The sequence below is a fragment of the Camellia sinensis genome, chromosome 6 (assembly GCF_055761805.1).
Source record: "Camellia sinensis isolate YWXY chromosome 6, ASM5576180v1, whole genome shotgun sequence".
Lineage (NCBI taxonomy): Eukaryota > Viridiplantae > Streptophyta > Magnoliopsida > Ericales > Theaceae > Camellia > Camellia sinensis.
In genome coordinates, this window is record NC_138966.1 from 41,678,771 (window position 1) to 41,699,312 (window position 20,542).

The 20,542-nt window shown below is 33.9% G+C and overlaps 1 long non-coding RNA gene across 5 annotated transcripts in view; it reads right to left on the reverse strand.

Moving 5' to 3' along the window:
- Positions 1 to 10,524: 10,524 nt before the first annotated feature.
- LOC114299760 (uncharacterized) overlaps positions 10,525 to 20,542 on the reverse strand; it is a 31,779-nt gene continuing 21,761 nt past the window's right edge. For 3 of the 5 annotated variants that reach the window (XR_014332286.1, XR_014332285.1, XR_014332282.1), the window contains one exon: positions 18,140 to 18,595. This is a non-coding gene — a long non-coding RNA (uncharacterized LOC114299760). Of the gene's footprint in view, positions 10,757 to 18,139; positions 18,596 to 20,542 lie in introns of those variants that run through there. The other 2 variants (XR_014332287.1, XR_014332283.1) reach the window with 1 other exon arrangement.

Below are 20,542 nucleotides of genomic sequence, written 5' to 3' on the forward strand. Positions count from 1 at the left end.
ATTTTTGATCTTCTAATTCTTGTATAAGCTTAGTACTGGATCTGATTTTAGTTCTAAGTTCTTCTCCTAAAAGTATAAAATTTTGATTTTAAAATTTCTTATATGAAAAATATTTCCTTGATATTTCTACTCAGGTTGCTCTCCTTATATTTTAAAATTCTTTTTCTTTGGCAAAACTATTTTTAGGCAATGTTTGCTTTCATTACATGTACTCCCATCTTGAAACTAAGCCTCGTTCAACATAATATATTTTTATTTTCTATTCCTTATCTTTCCTTTTCTGCCAACAATTTGCCCTCAAACGCCTAGCCACAGCTCACACGGGCTCTTCAGCTAAGGTCACTCAATAATAAAATAGAAAACAATAGATACTACGAAGATTCAAAGAACATAATATTAATGAGCAAGCAAGCATTCCATAAACTTAGTTTTTCCAAAAATAAATAAATTTTAAAACATAAGAGTTACCCTTTTGAAATATCCAAGAAAAAAGAAAGACTACTCACACTTCATATTTATATGTAATATACTTACAAAGATTATGTTACAAAATTTGAGATTCTGAAAGACTTGGAACACTTAAAATTTTTGAGAGTTTGAAAAGTTGGAAAGGATTTTTGCAAAGAAGAGTGGATGGAATTTTTCATTGCTTCATTCATGGGCATGAATGCCAATTTATACACATATTTGATAGATACAAACAAACCTAAGGATTTATCCATACGTCAAATTTTTGAACCAAAAGTCCAAAAGTCCAAAAGTCTAGTTAGGCCTAGCTATAGACTTTAAAAAAATTCTATGCAATAATTGCATAAACTTTAACACCAACTACTATGCTAGATACAAATAACAAAATTTTATCAATAAAAGGTTAGAATAATGATATCGGGTACTGCTTTGGGCCCTATCGCATATCACTCAATCCTCATTTTTTGATAAAGTTTTGACACTATAATTTGTTACAAGGCATATGTAAGGATTTTCACAGCTTTTCTTTAATGGAGCAGGGTAGGGGTCATCTGCTCTATTTAAGTAGTGAGTGAAAGAAAAGCCTTACTACTGACAAACGTAAATAATTACAAACAAAAATATTTACAATGGTTGTTGTCGTTTCCTGGCGTGAATTTTCCTGATCGTTGAAGGGAGGCCTTATCTTCTACAGATTTTGTCTTTTTCTTCTGAGTGTCTTGATGCCAATAATTGATGTGGACACTTGGATGGAATGAATCTTCGGGGCTGATCTTTCGTAGAAAAATTACAAAATTTCAAAGAGTCAAAAATCTAAGTCTAGAAACATGGACTTTTGTGACTGTGACTATAATACTTCCAAAAATATTACATGAGTCTAATTATGGAGTGCAATATATATATATATATATATTTTTTTCTTTCTTTTTTTTACCCATACATTCTATCTGAAAGGTCTTTAAGATCTGCTGCCGAGAGTTGATCATAAAAATCGTCTCCAGTATCTGGTTCATTTTCCCAATGGTTACCTCATTCTTCCATTAATGGAGTCATGAAAGACACTGTGCCGATAGTCGAGGTACTGACTTTCATCTACAAATGTTTCTTTGCTGTAGGGAAACCTGGAATGCCTAAATTGCAGTATATCGTCTGATTTCTATTTTCACAAACTAGATAATCATAATTTCCATTATACGCTAATAGAGGGTTATTAGCAAATTCCCTCCATTTATTCAGCTGATCTTTGAGTGAAAACTTTCTGCATGACTAGGGTCTCCGATTGAGAAGTCCTGGGTATCTTGGAAATGTTGAAGTTCCTCTAAGGTACATTTTATGCTTGGCGAGAATGCACCTTATTCCTTTCTATTCTGGTAGCTTGCTATCAATTGACGCTTCTGCAAAAGGATGGTGCTCTTCCATTACACAAAGTACTGAATGAGCAAGTTTATTTCTAAAATTATGTCTGATTTGGATCTGAAAAAATTATTCTAGAGACAAAGCCATAATCTAACAATTGTGGTGCTGTTAGATAACGCGTTTTGCCTCAATTTCTATCTCAAATGGCTTGAACGTTGCTAGATTTATCTAGCAAAAGCAGATGCTGAAATCTAAATTACACTGACATCTATCAAAATACTCTGGCCTATCTATACATCTTTCCTCTTGAAGACAGGGTTGTTCTTCATTCTCGTAGAGATAAGTCCACTGATACGCATACTAGGGCATTGAACTCCTGCTATGGAGAGGTCCTGAAGAAACTGCTGTATAGTGACTAATTCACTATTTCTACTATCTTCGGCTAAGGTGTATATATAGGGTTTAAGGTCTTCTATTTCTTGGCTTTTCTCACAAAAAGATTGAATGATAGAATGCCTAAAGAAACACATTCTAGCACTCAATTGTTCAAATTCCTCACTGGTGAGTTGTCTGGTTTTTGGGTTAAGAAATGGAGTAGGTGCTTTTTCTGGAGTTAGTTTTTCAAGCTGGTTGGTTAGGGTTCGAATGGTAGCTCTCAATTGTTTTTCTTCGTCTCGGAGCTGGTCTAACTCTTCACTGACGTTTTTGCCTTTATCCATAATTTTCTGAAAATGTCTAGTAAGGCCTTCACAATGTCTGCACATTTGAAGAGGATTTTGAGAATTTGGCTGAGGGTTAGTACTACTGCTTCCTATTATCTGGCTGACTGGAACTTCATTAGTAACAAGAATGGTTGACTGCATCTTGCCTAATGTGTCCAGATAATCTTTAACTATTTGGCTGATAAAGTAACTGGTTCTTATCTGTCTTCAGGCATAGGTACTGGCTGACTCGAAATCATAAATCTTTTAAATTGAGGTATGGGAAAATTTCTAACTAAGGGTTCAACTATTACCCAATCACCGTAAATACCAAGCTTGGTTCCTTTAGCCACTACATAAAAAGAAAAACTTTTGAACAAAGGTTTATTCTGAATTTTTGAGAAATATATATTAAGAGAGTTTAAGGCTGACAGACGTTTAGCTGGGTGGTTATGGTTGTTCCAAAGGTTATCTAAAAGACACTGCTGAACTAAGTCTAGCTTGATTGCTGTTAATGGTCTGAATTTGTTTCTGCTTTCATAAGTGGGAAGGGTAAATCTCCCAAAGTTCATTGTTTTGCTGTTCTCCATTATCTGCACAAAAAATAAATTGGTTATTTTCTTTTTCTAAATAACTCTTCTTGCTTAGCCAATCTGTTAATTTATTATCACTCCTTTTAATATGTTCAAATTCTACCTTATATCCTTGTCCTACTATACAATCTAAATATTTTTCCCATCTTCTGGTACTTAGTTTACGCTCATTAAGTTTATTATGAAATCTAACTATAACTTCACAGCCTGTTCTAATCGTAAGGGGCTTGTGTAAAAATAATCTAAATTTGTTTGTTACATATATTATTCCTAATATTTCAAAATCTAGGCTGGTCATGGTTGTATCCTTTTCTTTAAATTTTTAGAACTATATTTACAAATGCGCTCTTTATTTTTACTATCATACTTACTAGATTTAGCTAATAATATTGTTCCCCATCCTAACTTGCATCTGTTTCTACGACTATATATTCTGATTCTAAGGGAAGTTGTAGATCAGGTAAATTTCTAAAAATATCTTTAATTTTTCTTACTAGAGCTATATCTTGTTGGTTAAAACATTTTTGTCTTGTGAGTGTGGTCTTACTATATACAGGTCCTATTATTTTACTAAGATTAGGAATGTACATTCTTGCATAATTTAAAATTCATAGAAATGATTGAAATTGTTTTGTATCTTCTAATTTATCTGCGTAATCTAAAATTTTCTTAACTATGTGGGGTTGTAACCTAATTTTTTCATCTCCTAACTCCATTCTTAAAAATTCTATATGGGGTTTATTTAATACCATTTTTCTCTTATTATTATTCCATTGTTTATGAATTCTTCTAATACTATATGTAAAAGATCTATGTGACTATTTTTATTTGGGTTAAATACTAATATGTCATCTATATATACCAGTATAAAATTGTGTTTATTGAATATACTATCATCTTACGCTGAAATATAGAAAGTGCATTTTTTAGTCCTTGTGGGCAAAAAGGATGTCCATGGTGTGCTTTCATTTTCTATTTTTATCTGCCAAAATCCAGATTTGCAATCAAATTTGCTAAATATTTTTACCGTCTGCATTCTATTTATAAGCTGATGTTTATTTGGAATATTATATTTATCATCCTATGTATTATCATTTAATCTTTTATAATTTATAACCATTCTAGCTTTTCCTCTTTTTATTTCTGCATGATTTCTAACCATAAATGTAGCGCTCCTATGTGGGCTGTTACTAGGTCGGATTACTCTTAAATCTAATAATTCCCTAATCTGTGTCCTAAATTCTTCTATATCTACTGGCGTATGATCTATTTGTACTGATTAATCCGATAATCTTTATTTTTTATATCTAAGCTAGCTAAGACTTTATTTCTTTCCCAGTATTTCATGTGCTATTCTCCTAAAATTTCTTTTGTTTCAGCTAATCTTATTATGTCATCTAAATCATTTTCTGTTCTTCTGTATACTGGTTTTTTCTTTAATTTTCCTATTTTTGTAAAACTTAACTCTAGATTAACAGTTTGTTGAAAATCTTCTAGGTTCCAATAGTTTCTTTTTTCTTCAAAATCTTCTATGTCTTCTAATTCAAAATCTTCTACTTCTAAATTTTCTAAAGAGGTATTAGCTATTTCTTCATTTGGTATGTATTTTTGGGCTAGCTCGGAAAAAATATTTCTACTAGGAAATAAAAAACTAGCTGGAACTGAATCTACTCCTATAGTATCACCACGCTTTGCACGCAACTCTGATGAATGGGCAATGGTGCTAAGGGCATATGCTGTGGGGGTATGTACAGTTTGTTTGAAGAAGCTAATGCTACTATGGCTGATAAACATGCCACCTTGTCGACTAAGGATGAAATTAGGTCCTAATATAAAGGGATGGTTTTGTCGAGTATTGCCAATCCAAACTTGGGGTAAAGGAAACCATTCTACATATTGAGTTTGAGATCCTATGTGATGAAAACTGATTTGGGCTCCATTGATGCAATGTGTATATGTCTGTTTAGTGTCATCGGCTATGTTAACTAAAGCTGGGATTGTTAAAGTTGTGCTCCATCCTGGTGGAACTATGTGTTGTTCAATATATGATTTACTGGCTCCTGTATCTATGATGGCATCTATACTAAGGGTTTTCTTCTGCGAATTTAATGACACAAGAAATTTCAACTAAATTTGGCTTCGGTATAACAGGGTAATTAAATAGTAAATATGTATTATCTAACTGTGCTTGGAAGTATTGACTAAAGGATTGAGAATCAACTAGATTGACTAATTCTAAAGAATTCATATGTTTTTCAACAAGTTTATCTTTTAAGGGGTACTTAGTATGAAATTGTTCTAACTGCTGTCTTAGCTGTTTATTTTCTACTTCTAAACATTCTATGTCCAAACTAGCCTTAGTTTCTATCTTCTCATATTTCTTCGTTAGTTTCTAATGTTATCTTGTGAGTCATATTTAATGTTTCTAGACAAATGATACAATAGGTTATACTACATAATAAACATTGGGCTCTTTTACTTTTAGCGGGAAACCAATTGCAATAACAGCATCTAGTGGTATCAAATCCTAGTCCTATCTGAAAATTATGCTGGCATTCAGTATCTGCATTATATTCCATCATAAAGAAATTGTCATGAGAAGGGGGTATTCCTATTTCTCGGTTAAGTTGTCCTAAAAGATTGTCTATATCTGTATCACTTTCTGAATCACTATTTGAACTTATGGCCTCTATTTGGTATTCATAATCAATGACTATGCTCTAGATTTCTGAATCATCGCTATTTTTGCTAACTATATCTTCTTCTAAATCTTCTATAATATGTAATCTTTCTATCTGTTTGTTAGTATTAGGCCTCTGTTTTTTGGGATAGGTTTTTGCAAAATGATTAGGTTCTCCACATATAAAACAATTGCATTTTTTACTATAAGGTTTTCTAACATATCTTTGTTTTTTTTTTATCTTTCTCTTCTTTAGGTAGTCGCTTATAATTTATCCTATTAAAAGTTCTACTCTTTTCAATGAATTTTTGTTTTTTCCATGATTTTCTCTATTTTTTCTTCCAATATTTTTCTTTTCTATATTTTTTATATTTTTTCCTTTTATATTTGTCTTCATATTGCTGAAGGGTATATATTGTGCTGCTATAGAAACCATAGTTTTGTTTTTTCAAATCTTTCTGTATTTTAACTTGTATGCATTTTTCTCTGAGCCTATGGAATGTAAAAACTATTCTAGGTCGTATTCCTAAAGCTCCTCGTATGCATACTTCTACTGATGCTATTTTTGCTAGTAAGTTTGCATAATAAATTGACCATTTATTTTTTATCTCTATTCCTAGCTCTCCGGGTAATTTTCTAAAATATTTATTGTCACGACCCCAAACCGCCCCTAGTAGTTTGGTGCTGTGATGGCCAATAATCCAAGATTACCGAAGGCCAACTTTCAAAATTCACACATAATCAGAGTATAAATATATGGGGCTCACAAGTGCGGAAGTAATATATACAAATCTAGTTAGTCCATAAGAGCAGTGCATAAGTCAAATGAAATGACATACATCTTTAACATAGCTTTACAACTTGAATACAAATAACATAAAGTACAAAAATACATATTACATCTTGATAAAAGTCTTCTCGAGCCGACATGAACAAAATACATGAAATACAAGTCAAGAAACATAATCTTCCAGATTGCCGACATAGGGAGGGTGAGCTTGGATACTCAGTGAATGGTACAAGTAATAAATGGGTTAAATGAATGATACCCGAGGTCTTTGCAAAACAATACATAGCATATCTTTATCAAAACCATATATAACATAGCTTAGCTTGGCTTGAAATAAAACATCAATCAAACCTTGGTCTTTCAAAACTTACTTACTTAACATACGTCAATCTCAAAGCATAGGGTGATGACATTCCGGACAAAACAAAAGCATAACCTCGGCATCGAGCACACCCGTTCATAGTCCGTCGGTGGTCGATATCTTAACAAGGGTGCTACTTAGGCTTAACGTCCCCTAGCACGAAAGAACGGTGCTACCTAGGCTTAAAGTCCCCTAGCACGGAAGGACTATGCTACATAGGCTTAAAGTCCCCTAGTACGAAAGGACTATGCTACATAGGCTTAAAGTCCCCTAGCACGGGAGGACTATGTTACATAGGCTTAACGTCCCCTAACACGAAAGGACAGCGTTACTTAGGCTTAACGTCCCCTAACACGAAAGGACGGTTCCAAGAATGTCATCCAAAACAAAGCTTATACTTGATACATAAAATAGGGGTATCATTTATGCTTAACAAATGCTTTTATCAAAACAGGGCAAAGCTTTATCAAAACTTTATAACATAGCTTTATTAAAATACCACTTACATAGTTCTTGGGACGTCCGGATCAAGGTAAAGGTCCAAGTCCTACAAACACACGGCAAGGTCTACTGAACGTACTCTTAAAATACAAGCTTCACATGAATGCAAAACATCTAGGGAAAACATGCTACAAGTCAAAACACTATTTTACATGTCAGAAAGACATGCTGGGTACCAACCAGGTCATTGCCAAGGTCCCACACCTCCTGACCGAGGTGTGGCTACCAAGGCGTGCGGCTTGCGACTGCATGCCGAGGTGCGCACAAGACAACTAAAGGTGTAAGTGATCATGCAAGGTAGGCCAAGGTGAGATACGATGCTTGGCCTAAGTGTGTGATCTAGGCAAGAGTGATCTCGGTGACTACACTTAAGGAAGTGAGGTCTGGAGATGTGGGTTTCCACCCGTAAAGAACAGGAAGAATATGAATGCTAAAATCATAACTTCTTTATTTACAAAATCTGGGATTTCATGCTATGAGTTCGAAAACATGGACCTGGGTACCCATACTTGAAAATCATATGAAAACAAACACAAAAACATGGATCTTGGCATGAGGTTTCGGATCAAAACATGACTTTTCTTGAAGAATACATGAATGTTATTTTCTCTTTCTAAAACCAAACTTCAAAGCAATGCATGGCTTACAAATCATATTCAATCATGCAATGCAGTAACATGAACATAAAGAACAACATGAGTAAATCAAGAATCTAACCTTAGAACACGGATCTAACGATTCGATCTCTAGGGATCAAGCTTGGAAATCCACTCTCTCCCTCAAGAACTCCTCTCCCTCTCCTAGAGCTTCTCTCTCCTCTTCAAAACAAAGATATAGAAATAATAGGTTTTCTCTCTCTATCAGCTGACTTAACACTTAGCTCGGACACGTGACAACGGCTGGTTGGTTCTCCTAAAAAAGGTGATAGATTGACAAGACAAGACTAGGACAAAGTGTATCTAACAAGCTACTCGGCAAGACACTCCGGCAAATGATGACATCGGCTAAGGACAAAGCTTCGGCAACTAAGGTGACAATGACCTCGGCTAGGAAGGACAACACTTGACTAAGCTGTGCCACACCTTGGCCTAGATGTGCCATACCTTGGTCTAGGTCATACCACTCTAGGACAAGATCACTTAGGTGCAAAGGTAACATCTCGGCCTAGATAATACACATCTCGGCCTTGGTGATGAACACCTCAGCCTATATAATGACATCTCGGCCAATATGTCAAGGCGAAGGTGGAGGTCAAACAAAGGGGTTCCAAAATAAATTCTAGACTGAAGATGACCTCGGCTTGGAATGATCTAGGCATAACACAACCTAGGCTTGGCATGACCTAGGCTTAACAAGACCTAGGCTTGGCATGACCTAGGCTGAACATAGCAGGGAAGGGACAAAGCATGCAAGCAACACTTAAGCAAAATAAGACAAGATTCATAAATGCAAACTTAACATGGCAAAGTTATGTAAATGGACATGAATATGACTATGACATGAATATGGGTTGTTACAGCAACTTAACATGGCAAAACATATAAATACATGCAAACATGGCTAGGACATGAATGTGGGTTGTTACATCCTCCCCCCTTAAAGAAGTTTGGTCCCCAAACTTCACTTACCTAGTTCCCAAAACGTCTCCGGATGTCAAGTTCATATCTCTTCTTATCATCCCTAGCCTTTACCTTGGGACAATCCTTAATACGATGACCCATCTCTCCGCATCCGAAACATGCTCCAGTTGCTCGAAGACAAACTCCAAAATGTAGCTTCCTGCAACTTGCACATGTCGTCCTGGTGCCACCTTCCGGATTCGCGTTGTTGGGACTATCCTCCTTTGTCTCCTCCTCGGCATCATTCGGGTCTGCCTCTTCTTCGCGATTGTCATAGGTCTGCCTCTTCTTCTAATTTTTCCCCGAGCTTTGACTTCTGTTCAGGTTGGCTTTTGCAAGGATGGCTTTATCTAACACTCCAGCATACATCGGCATGTTAAGCAAATTAACCTGATCTTGTATTGGCCCTCGAAGTCCACTCTCAAACTTCCTAGCTTTTCTGTATTCGTTGTCGACCATGTGAGGTGCATACCTTGCCAACTCGGTGAAAGCACGATCATACTCTGCCACTGTCTTGCTACCCTGTGTCAACATCTGAAATTCTGTGGTCTTGCGATCTCGGACACTGTGTGGGAAATGCTTGTCATAGAACAGCTCCAAAAATCTGGCCCAAGTCAAGTCTGGGTTACCTTCTCGGATCATCATCCACCATCTACGAGCGTCGTCTTCCAATGTGAATGCTGCTAATGACACCTTCTGGGCGTCAGTGCTGGGAAAAACCTCGAACAACTTCTCTATCTCAAGAACCCATGCTTCTGCTTTCATCGGCTCTATACCTCCATGGAACTTCGGTAGTTTCATCTTCTTGAATTCTCTGATCAGAGTCAATGTGTTGTCTCCATACAAAGCTTGATGCGGCTGCACTTGTGGTACTGGAGGTGGTGGAACTGCATGTCGGCCATCTGTCTGCGCGGCTTGGGTGGAGGTGGTACCGGTGTTCTGCTGCCTTGCTTGCCTTAACTCATCGGCCAAACTTTCAACAATCCTTTCTAATCTGTCCAACCTGTCTTCAGACTGATCTCGGCCAACTGGGGGTCTACCTCTTCTCATGATGCTAGGAGTATGCAGGAAGTGACTCTTAGAACAAAATGAACAAATGAACATGTATGCAAGTGAACGTGATCATGCCGATGTAACAAATGCTCATGTCGAGATGATGCACACCTTGTCAAGTAGCAAGCAACATGATGCAATCCTAAGGTCATTCTAAGGGACATCCTATGCTCTTTAGGACTCAAAGTGTGTGAATAACGTACTATAAGGAACGCGTGCTCTGATACCATTCTGTCACGATCCAAAACCGTCCCTAGTAGTTTGGTGCCGTGATGGCCAGAAATCCGAGATTACCGAAGGCCAACTTTCAAAATTCACACACAATCAGAGTATAAATATATGGGGCTCACAAGTGCGGAAGCAATATATACAAATCTAGTTAGTCCATAAGAGCAGTGCATAAGTCAAATGAAATGACATACATCTTTAACATAGCTTTACAACTTGAATACACATAACATAAAGTACAAAAATACATATTACATCTTGATAAAAGGCTTCTCGAGCCGACATGAACAAAATACATGAAATACAAGTCAAGAAACATAATCTTCCAGATTGCCGACATCCTCACTGCCGACATAACATACATACAAAGCACACATCTCGACGTAGCCGATTTCTTGCTTGTTACCTACATATATACATAGGGAGGGTGAGTTTGGATACTCAGTGAATGGTACAAGTAATAAAGGGGTTAAATGAATGATACCCGAGGTCTTTGCAAAACAATACATAGCTTATCTTTATCAAAACCATATATAACATAGCTTAGCTTGGCTTGAAATAAAACATCAATCGAACCTTGGTCTTTCAAAACTTACTTACTTAACATACGTCAATCTTAAAGCATAGGGTGATGACATTCCGGACAAAACAAAAGCATAACCTCGGCATCGAGCACACCCGTTCATAGTCCGTCGGTGGCCGATATCTTAACAAAGGTGCTATTTAGGCTTAACGTTCCCTAGCACGAAAGGACGGTGCTACCTATGCTTAAAGTCCCCTAGCACGGAAAGACTATGCTACATAGGCTTAAAGTCTTATAGCACGGAAGGACTATGCTACATAGGCTTAAAGTTCCCTAGCACGGGAGGACTATGTTACATAGGCTTAACGTCCCCTAACACGAAAGGACGGCGTTACTTAGGCTTAACATCCCCTAACACGAAAGGATGGTTCCAAGAATGTCATCCAAAACAAAGCAAAGCTTTATCATAACTTTATAACATAGCTTTATTAAAATACCACTCACATAGTTCTCGGGATGTCGGGATCAAGGCAAAGGTCCAAGTCCTACAAACACACGGCAAGGTCTACTGAACGTACTCTTAAAATACAAGCTTCACATGAATGCAAAACATCTAGGGAAAACATGCTAGAAGTCAAAACACTGTTTTACATGTCAGGAAGATATGCTGGGTACCAACCAGGTCATTGCCGAGGTCCCACACCTCCTGGCCAAGGTGTGGCTACCAAGGCGTGCGGCTTGCGGCTGCATGCCGAGGTGCGCACAAGACAACTAAAGGTGTAAGTGATCATGCAAGGTAGGCCAAGGTGAGATACGATGCTTGGCCTAAGTGTGTGATCTAGGCAAGAGTGATCTCGACGACTACACTTAGGGAAGTGAGGTCTGGAGATGTGGGTTTCCACCCGTGCAGAACAGGAAGAACATGAACATGAAAATCATGAAGAATATGAATGCTAAAACCATAACTTCTTTATTTACAAAATTTGGGATTTCATGCTATGAGTTCGAAAACATGGACCTGGGTACCCATACTTGAAAATCATATGAAAACAAACACAAAAACATGGATATTGGCATGAGGTTTCGGATCAAAACATGACTTTTCTTGAAGAACACATGAATGCTATTTTCTCTTTCTAAAACCGAACTTCAAAGCAATGCATGGCTTACAAATCATATTCAATCATGCAATGCAGTAACATGAACATAAAGAACAACATGAGTAGATCAAGAATCTAATCTTAGAACACGGATCTAACGGTTCGATCTCTAGGGATCAAGCTTGGAAATCCACTCTCTCCCTTAAGAACTCCTCTCCCTCTCCTAGAGCTTCTCTCTCCTCTTCAAAACAAAGATATAGAAATGATAGGTTTTCTCTCTCTATCGGCTGACTTAACACTCAGCTTGGACACGTGACAACGGCTGGTTGGTTCTCCTAAAAAAGGTGATAGATTGACAAGACAAGATTATGACAAAGTGTATCTAACAAGCTACTCGGCAAGACACTCCGGAAAATGATGACATCGACTAAGGACAAAGCTTCGGCAACTAAGGTGACAATGACCTCGGCTAGGAAGGACAATACTTGACTAAGCTGTGCCACACCTTGGCCTAGATGTGCCACACCTCGGTCTAGGTCATACCACTCCAGGACAAGATCACTTAGGTGCAAAGGTAACATCTCGGCCTAGATAATACACATCTCGGCCTTGGTGATGAACACCTTGGCCTAGATAATGACATCTCGGCCAATATGTCAAGGCGAAGGTAGAGGTCAAACAAAGGGGTTCCAAGATAAATTCTGGACTGAAGATGACCTCGGCTTGGAATGATCTAGGCGTAACATAACCTAGGCTTGGCATGACCTAGGCTGAACATAGCAGGGAAGGGACAAAGCATGCAAGCAACACTTAAACAAAACAAGACAAGATTCATGAATGCAAACTTAACATGGCAAAGTTATGTAAATGGACATGAATATGACTATGATATGAATATGGGTTGTTACAGCAACTTAACATGGCAAAACATATAAATGCATGCAAACATGGCTAGGACATGAATGTGGGTTGTTACATCTATTTCTTATTTCCTCATGAAAACTTTTTCCAGTTCTGGTTGCTCTTGCTAAATATTCTTTGCTAAAGGGTACAACATATTTCCAGCTTCCTAATGTTATCTGATCAAACTCAGTTAATGTTATGCTTTGAGTATAATAATTTCTTCTAGAAAGGTCCCTATCCTATAAGCATTTCTTTTATAAAGCTAGTAAAATTCCATGGATTATCTCATAAACCTTTAAGCTGTCTAATTGTCTCATCATATTTTCTTTTAAAAGTTAAATATATATTAAAAGCTGAATCTCCTAAAAGTGTTTTCATATATTCTCACATATCAGTTGATTCAAAGGGATTACTCATCCATGCTTTTACCGCATCTTTTTCCCATTTTTCTATCACTTCTTGTCATATCTGAGGGTCGAATCTGGCTAAATCTAAAAGGGTTCCTAGGTTTTTAGCTGGCCGTAATTGTATACTCATATTTGGTTGTCTACGCTTTCCATGAAACCTATACCTTTTATTTGGATCTACTTTACTACGTCCTATATTGGTTAATGGTCTTCTTCCTCTTACTGCATAATGCATTAGTTCTACTGAATCTTCTACCGTATATTGTGGTTTACTAGTTCTTGTGCTTTCTGTAGTGTTCATATAAAAAGTGTCTTCTAAATTAGATTGTTTTTGTATTCTAAATATTTTGCTATGATGTATTTTTATCTTTTATAATATCATCTACATATTCAGTATGAATTTTTTTTTTTTCTTTTTACCCATACACTCTATCTGAAAGATCTTGAAGATCTGCTGCCGAGAGTTGATTGTAAAAATTGTCTCCATTATCTGGTTCATTTTCCCATTGGTTAATAAACAGATAATTATAAAACAAGAAACCTTACAACTAGCCATACTATAGCTTGAAGATTTATTAGCATAACTATAGAATTAATTAGATAATTGTCAGCCCAACTTCAAAATAGTGGTAGACCACTAACCTTTCAACCCAAAAATGGTATCAGAGTAGTGTTCGATTTTAGGACAGTTTAAGCTAGTTCATGCAATTTACCTACGAAAATAGAATAGTTTTTATTATTGAAAAATTTAGTTATAAATTCCATATTATAGTAGCTTTTAATAATTTTAAAGTAAGATTTAATAGTAGAATGTTTAGATTTAGAACTCAGCAATCATAACCATCGTCTTAACATAGATAAAAATAAAATTCGTTGTAATTTTGAAGGTACTTTTACACATCAGCTCCATAGCGAACATAATTCTCAACTAAATAGTATCATAGATCATCAGATTAATTTTGTAGAAAATATTAAAAAAGACGTAGATAAAATTAGTAATCTCTGTACTTCATCTATAGACCATCTTCGTAATACTCGTAATATATTTAAAAATTAAGATAAAAAATTAGATTATATCCAATATCAGTGTAGTTCAATTATACAAAAACGATTAGAGTTGAATTTAGAAAAATTTCCCATTAAACTAGAAATAGAAACTTTAATATCAGCCATAAATATTAATAGCTCGAAGCAAATAGAGTTACAATTTAAGCAATTAATTGAAAAAATTCATAATCAGATAAATCAAATAGCTAGACAAATAGAACAGATCAATCAAATTCAAGATAATTTAAAATAGAAATTAAAAATTTTAGAACTAATAAGATCTTAATTTATAAGCAGTGATAAAAAGGCTAATAGAGACTACTAGATTATTTTAAAATAAGCAGAAGACTTTCATAATAACCCAGAGGGAATCAGTAACTAGCAGGGAATAAATTAGCCACATAAAATATCAGTAAGACAAAATAATATAAAAATTTTATTTCTAATCCGATTGTGTGAAAAATTTGAAGAACTATCAGAACTACTACAAAGTTTAGAAAATCATTTAGCTTATTTAAAAAAAAATTTAATACTTCAAAAAGGAAAAAGAGTAGAAGGACAAACAAACAAACCTTAATCTCAGATAAACGAAGAAGATATAGCTATATATTTCGAAAAGCTTAAATTACTAAAGAGACACGCCTGTAGAACTCAGAAAATAAAAATGTTTAAACAGTTAGTAAAAGGAAGTAGCAGTAAAAAGCATAATGAGGATGAAGACGTTAAAGTAGAAGAATTTATAGACGTAGAACAACAAATAGAAAAATTTAAAAAGGAAAAACTAAAGTTAATCCTAACTAAATATGTATATAAGTTAAGAAAGATTCATAAAAAACAATATCTATTTAAACACTATGGTGAACAAATGATTAGTATAACTCAAGAAGATGAAAAAATAGAGCTAAATTTAATAAATACAGAAAGTTATAAATATGTTGTAAATGAACACCTTAAAATGACTCACTTAGGATTAATTGTAGTAGGAGTTAAGGCTTTAACTAGAGAAAATTTATGAACTAAAGTTTTTGTATGCCTTTATGATGATAGATTCAATGATGTAGGACAAAGTATTTTAGGTAGCTATGAGTTAGATATGAATTCAAAATGAGGAATAGTTTATTTTACACCAGATTTCCTACTACCAACTTCAACCTTTCAGAAAAAGATAAAATATAGGAATAAAAAGTAGAGGATATAAAATGAAAAAAGGAGAAAATAATTTATTAGTTTGCACAAGATTTTTAGGCTTAGCAGTCTTAGAAAGTAATACTCATTGTAGACTCTCAAATGATCAGATAGTTAATATGTTAGGAGCAAAAGGAATAAATGCACTACCAGCTAAAAAATATAATTCTGAAGATAATGCAACACTAGATTGGAATTTAAGAGATTTTCTAGGACAAAAAAGGATAGCCCCACAAGATAATTTACTATATCAAAAAACAGATGAAGGTTATGCAGTAAGATTTACTCAATATACGTATGTAGCACTAGAAAAATCTGAAGATGATGAATTTAGTAGTATAGATAGGGAAGAAAATCAAGATAATCATAGTGACATAAATCAACTTTATGTAATGACAGAAGAAAAAAAATAAGATCACAAAATAAGATATATAATATTGATGAGATAGATTAGAAAAATTTCACCCTAAGCGATATGAATAAAATATTAGATACTAGATACTATGAATACATAGCTAGAGGAGATACCCATGATGAAGCAATGTCATTTTCAGACCAAGAATTTCATATCGAATATGTAAACGATATCATAGAAGATAAAATACATCCTAGCAAAATATTTAGAATACCAAAACAATTCAATTTAAAAGACACTTTTTATACGAACACTCAAACAACAGAAAGCACATGAACTAGTAATCCACAACATACGATAGAAGATCCAGTAGAATCAATGCATTATGCAGTAGGAGGAAGAAGCCCATTAACCAATACAGGACGTAATAAAGCAAATCCGAATAAAAGATATAAGTTTCATGGAAAGCGTAGAGCACCAGATATGAGTATACAATTACAACCGGCTAATAACCCAGGAACTTTTTTAGATTTAGCTAGATTTGACACTCAGATATGGCAAGAAGTAATAGAAAAATGAGAAAAAGATGCGGTAAAAGCATGAATGAGTAATCCCTTTGAATCAACTGATATGTGAGAATATATGAAAACACTTTTAAGAGATTCAGCTTTTAATATATATTTAACTTTTAAAGGAAAATATGAGGAGACAATTAGACAGCTTAAAGGACTAAGAGATAATCCATGAAATTTTACTAACTTTATAAAAGAAATGCTTATAAGATAGGACCCTTCTAGAAGAAATGATTATACTCAAAGCATAGCATTAACTGAGTTAGATCAGATAACATTATGAAGTTGGAAATATGTTGTACCTTTAAGCAAAAAGAATATTTAGCCATAGCAGTCAGAACTGGAAAAAGTTAAAAAAAATATTTTAGAAAATTACCCGAAAAGCTAGGAAGAGAGATAGAAAATAAATGGTCAATTTATTATACAAACTTATTAGCAAAAATAGCATCAGGAGAAGTAAGCATAAAAGGAACTTTAAGAATAGGACCTAGAATAGTTTTTACATTCCATAGGCTCAGAGAAAAATGCATAGAAGTTAAAATACAGAAAGATTTGAAAAAACAAAACTATGGTTTCTGTAGCAGCATCATATATACCCCTCAGCAATATGAAGATAAATATAAAAGGAAAAAATATAAAAATTATGAAAAAAACAGAAAAGAAAAATATTGGAAGAAAAAATATAGAAAACCATGGAAAAAACAAAAATTCATTAGAAAGAGTAGAACTTTTAATAGGATAAATTCTAATCGACTACCTAAAGAAGAGAAAGATTAAAGAAAACAAATATATGTTAGAAAACCTAATAGTAAAAAATGTAATTGTTTTATATGTGGAGAACTCAATCATTTTGCAAAAACCTGCCCCAAAAGACAGAGGCCTAATACTAATAAACAGATAGAAAGACTACATATTATAAAAGATTTAGAAGAAGATATAGTTAGGATAACTAGCGATGATTTAGAAGTCTATAGCATAGTCAGTGATTATGAATACCAAATAGAGGCCATAAGTTCAGATAGTGATTCAGAAAGTGATAAAGATATAGACAATCTTTTAGGACAACTTAACCAAGAAATAAAAATACCCCCTTCTCATAACAATTCCTTTATTATGGAATATAATGCAGATGCTGAATGTCAGCATAATTTTCAAATAGGACTAGAATTTGATACCATTAGATGCAGTTATTGCAATTAGTTTCCCGCTAAAAGCAAAAGAGCCCAATGTTTATTATGTAGTATAACCTATTATATAATTTGTCTAGAAAAATTAAATTTGACTCACAAGATAACATTAGAAACTAACGAAAAAATACTAGAAGATTGTAGTATAGAAAACAGAGAATTACACTTAACTATTAGAGAATTAGAGGTAAAAGTAAGAGAACCTAAACTTCAAATACGTGAGATAGAAACTAAGGCTAGTTTTGACATAGAATGTTTAGAAGTAGAAAATAAACAGCTTAGACAGCAGTTAGAACAATTTCATAATAAATACCCCGTAAAAGATAAACTTGTTGAAAAACATATGAATTCAACCTAGTTGATTCTCAAACCCTTAGTCAATACTCCCAAACACTGTCAGATAATACATATTTACCATTTAATTACCCTGTTATACTAAAGTCAAATTTAGTTGAGATTTCTTATGTCGTTAAATTCGCAGAAAAAACCCTCAATATAGATGCCATCATAGATACAAGAGCCAGTAAATCATATATTGAACAACACATAATTCCACCAGGATGGAGCACAGCTTTAACAATCCCAGCTTTAGTTAGCATAACCGATGACACTAAACAGACATATACACATTGTATCAATGGAGCGCAAATCAGTTTTCATCACATAGGATCTCAAACTCAACATATAAAATGGTTTCCTTTACCCCAAGTTTGGATTGGCAATACTCGAAAAAACCATCCCTTTATATTAGGACTTAATTTTATCCTTAGTCTACAAGATGGCATGTTTATCAGCCATAGCAGCATTAGCTTCTTCAAACGAGCCATACATACCTCCACAGCATATGCCTTTAGCACCATTGCCCATTCATCAGAGTTGCATGCGAAGCGTGGTGATACCATAGGAGTAGATTCAGTTCCAACTAATTTTTTTATTTCTTAGTAGAAATATTTTTCCCGAACGAACCTAAAAATAGATACCAAATGAAGAAATAGCTAAAACCTCCTTAAAAAATTTAGAAGTAGAAGATTTTGAATTAGAAGACATAGAAGATTTTGAACAAAAATGAGACTATTAGAATTTAGAAGATTTTCAACCAGCTGTTAATCTAGAGTTAATTTTTGCAAAAATAGGAAAATTAAAAAAAAAAACCAGTATACAGAAGAATAAAAACTGATTTAGATAAAATAATAAGATTAGCTAATTCAACAGAAATTTTAATAGAACAATCCATGAAATACTGGGAAAGAAATAAAGTCTTAGCTTGCTTAGATATAAAAAATAAAGATTGTAGGATTACACCAGCACAAATAGATCATACGCCAGCAGATATAGAAAAATTTAGGACACAGATTAGGGAAATATTAGATTTAGGAGTAATTCGACCTAATAATAGCCCACATAGGAGCGCTGCATTTATGGTTAAAAATCATGCAGAAATAAAAAGAGGGAAAACTAGAATGGTTATAAATTATAAAAGATTAAATAATAATACAGAGCATGATAAATATAATATTCCAAATAAAGATTAGCTTATAAATAGAATACATACAGCAAAAATATTTAGCAAATTTGATTGCAAATTAGGATTTTGGCAGATAAAAATGGAAAACAAAAACATACCATGGACAGCCTTTTGTTGCCCATAAGGACATTATGAATGGCTAGTCATGCCTTTTGGACTAAAAATTGCACCTTCCATATTTCAACATAAGATGAATAGTATATTCAATAAATAGAGTTTTATACTAATATATATAGAGGACATATTAGTATTTAGCCCAGATAAAAATAATTACATAGATCATTTATATATAGTATTAAAGGAATTCATAAACAATGGAATAATAATAAGAGAACAATGGTATTAAATAAACCCCATATAGAATTTTTAGGAATGGAATTAGATGGAAAAATTAGGTTATAAAACCACATAGTTAAGAAAATTTTAGATTACCCCGATAAATTAGAAGATACAAAACTACTTCAATCATTTCTAGGAATTTTAAATTATACAAGAATGTACATTCCTAACCTTAGTAAAATAATAAAACCTTTATACAGTAAGACTACACCCACAGGACAAAAATATTTTAATCAACAACATATACCTCTAATAAGAAAAATTAAAGATATTTGTAGAAATTTACCCGATCTACAACTTTCCTAAAAATCAAAATATATAGTTGTAGAAACATATGCAAGTCAATTAGGATGGGAAATAGTATCATTAGCTAAACCTAGTAAGTATAATAGTAAAAGTAAAGAGCGCATTTGTAAATATAATTTTGGAATTTTTTTTTAAAAAAAATACAACTATGACCAGCCTAGATTTTGAAATATTAAGAATAGTATATGCAATAAACAAATTTAGATTATTTTTACACAAGCCTTTTACGATTAGAACAGACTGTGAAGCTATAATTAGATTTCATAATAAACTTAATGAGCATAAACTAAGTACCAGAAAATGGGCAAAATTTTTAAATTGTATAGTAGGTCAAGGATATAAGGTAAAATTTGAACATATTAAAAGAAGTGATAATAAATTAACAAATTGACTAAGCAAAAAGATTTATTTAGAAAAAAAAAAAAACTAGTTTATTTTTTGTGCAGATAATGGAGAATAACAAAACAATGAACTTTGGAAGATTTGCCCTTCCCATTTATGAAAGCAGAAACAAATTCAGACCATTAACAGGAATCGCTCTTGACGCAGTTCAACACTGTCTTTTAGATAACTTTTGGAACAACCATAACCACCCAACTAAACGTCTGTCAGCCTTAAACTCTCTTAGTATATATTTCTCAAAAATCCAGAATAAACCTTTTGTCCAAAAGCTTTTCTTTTTATGTAATGGCTAAAGGAACCAAGCTTGGTATTTACCATGATTGGGTAGAAGTTGGAACCTT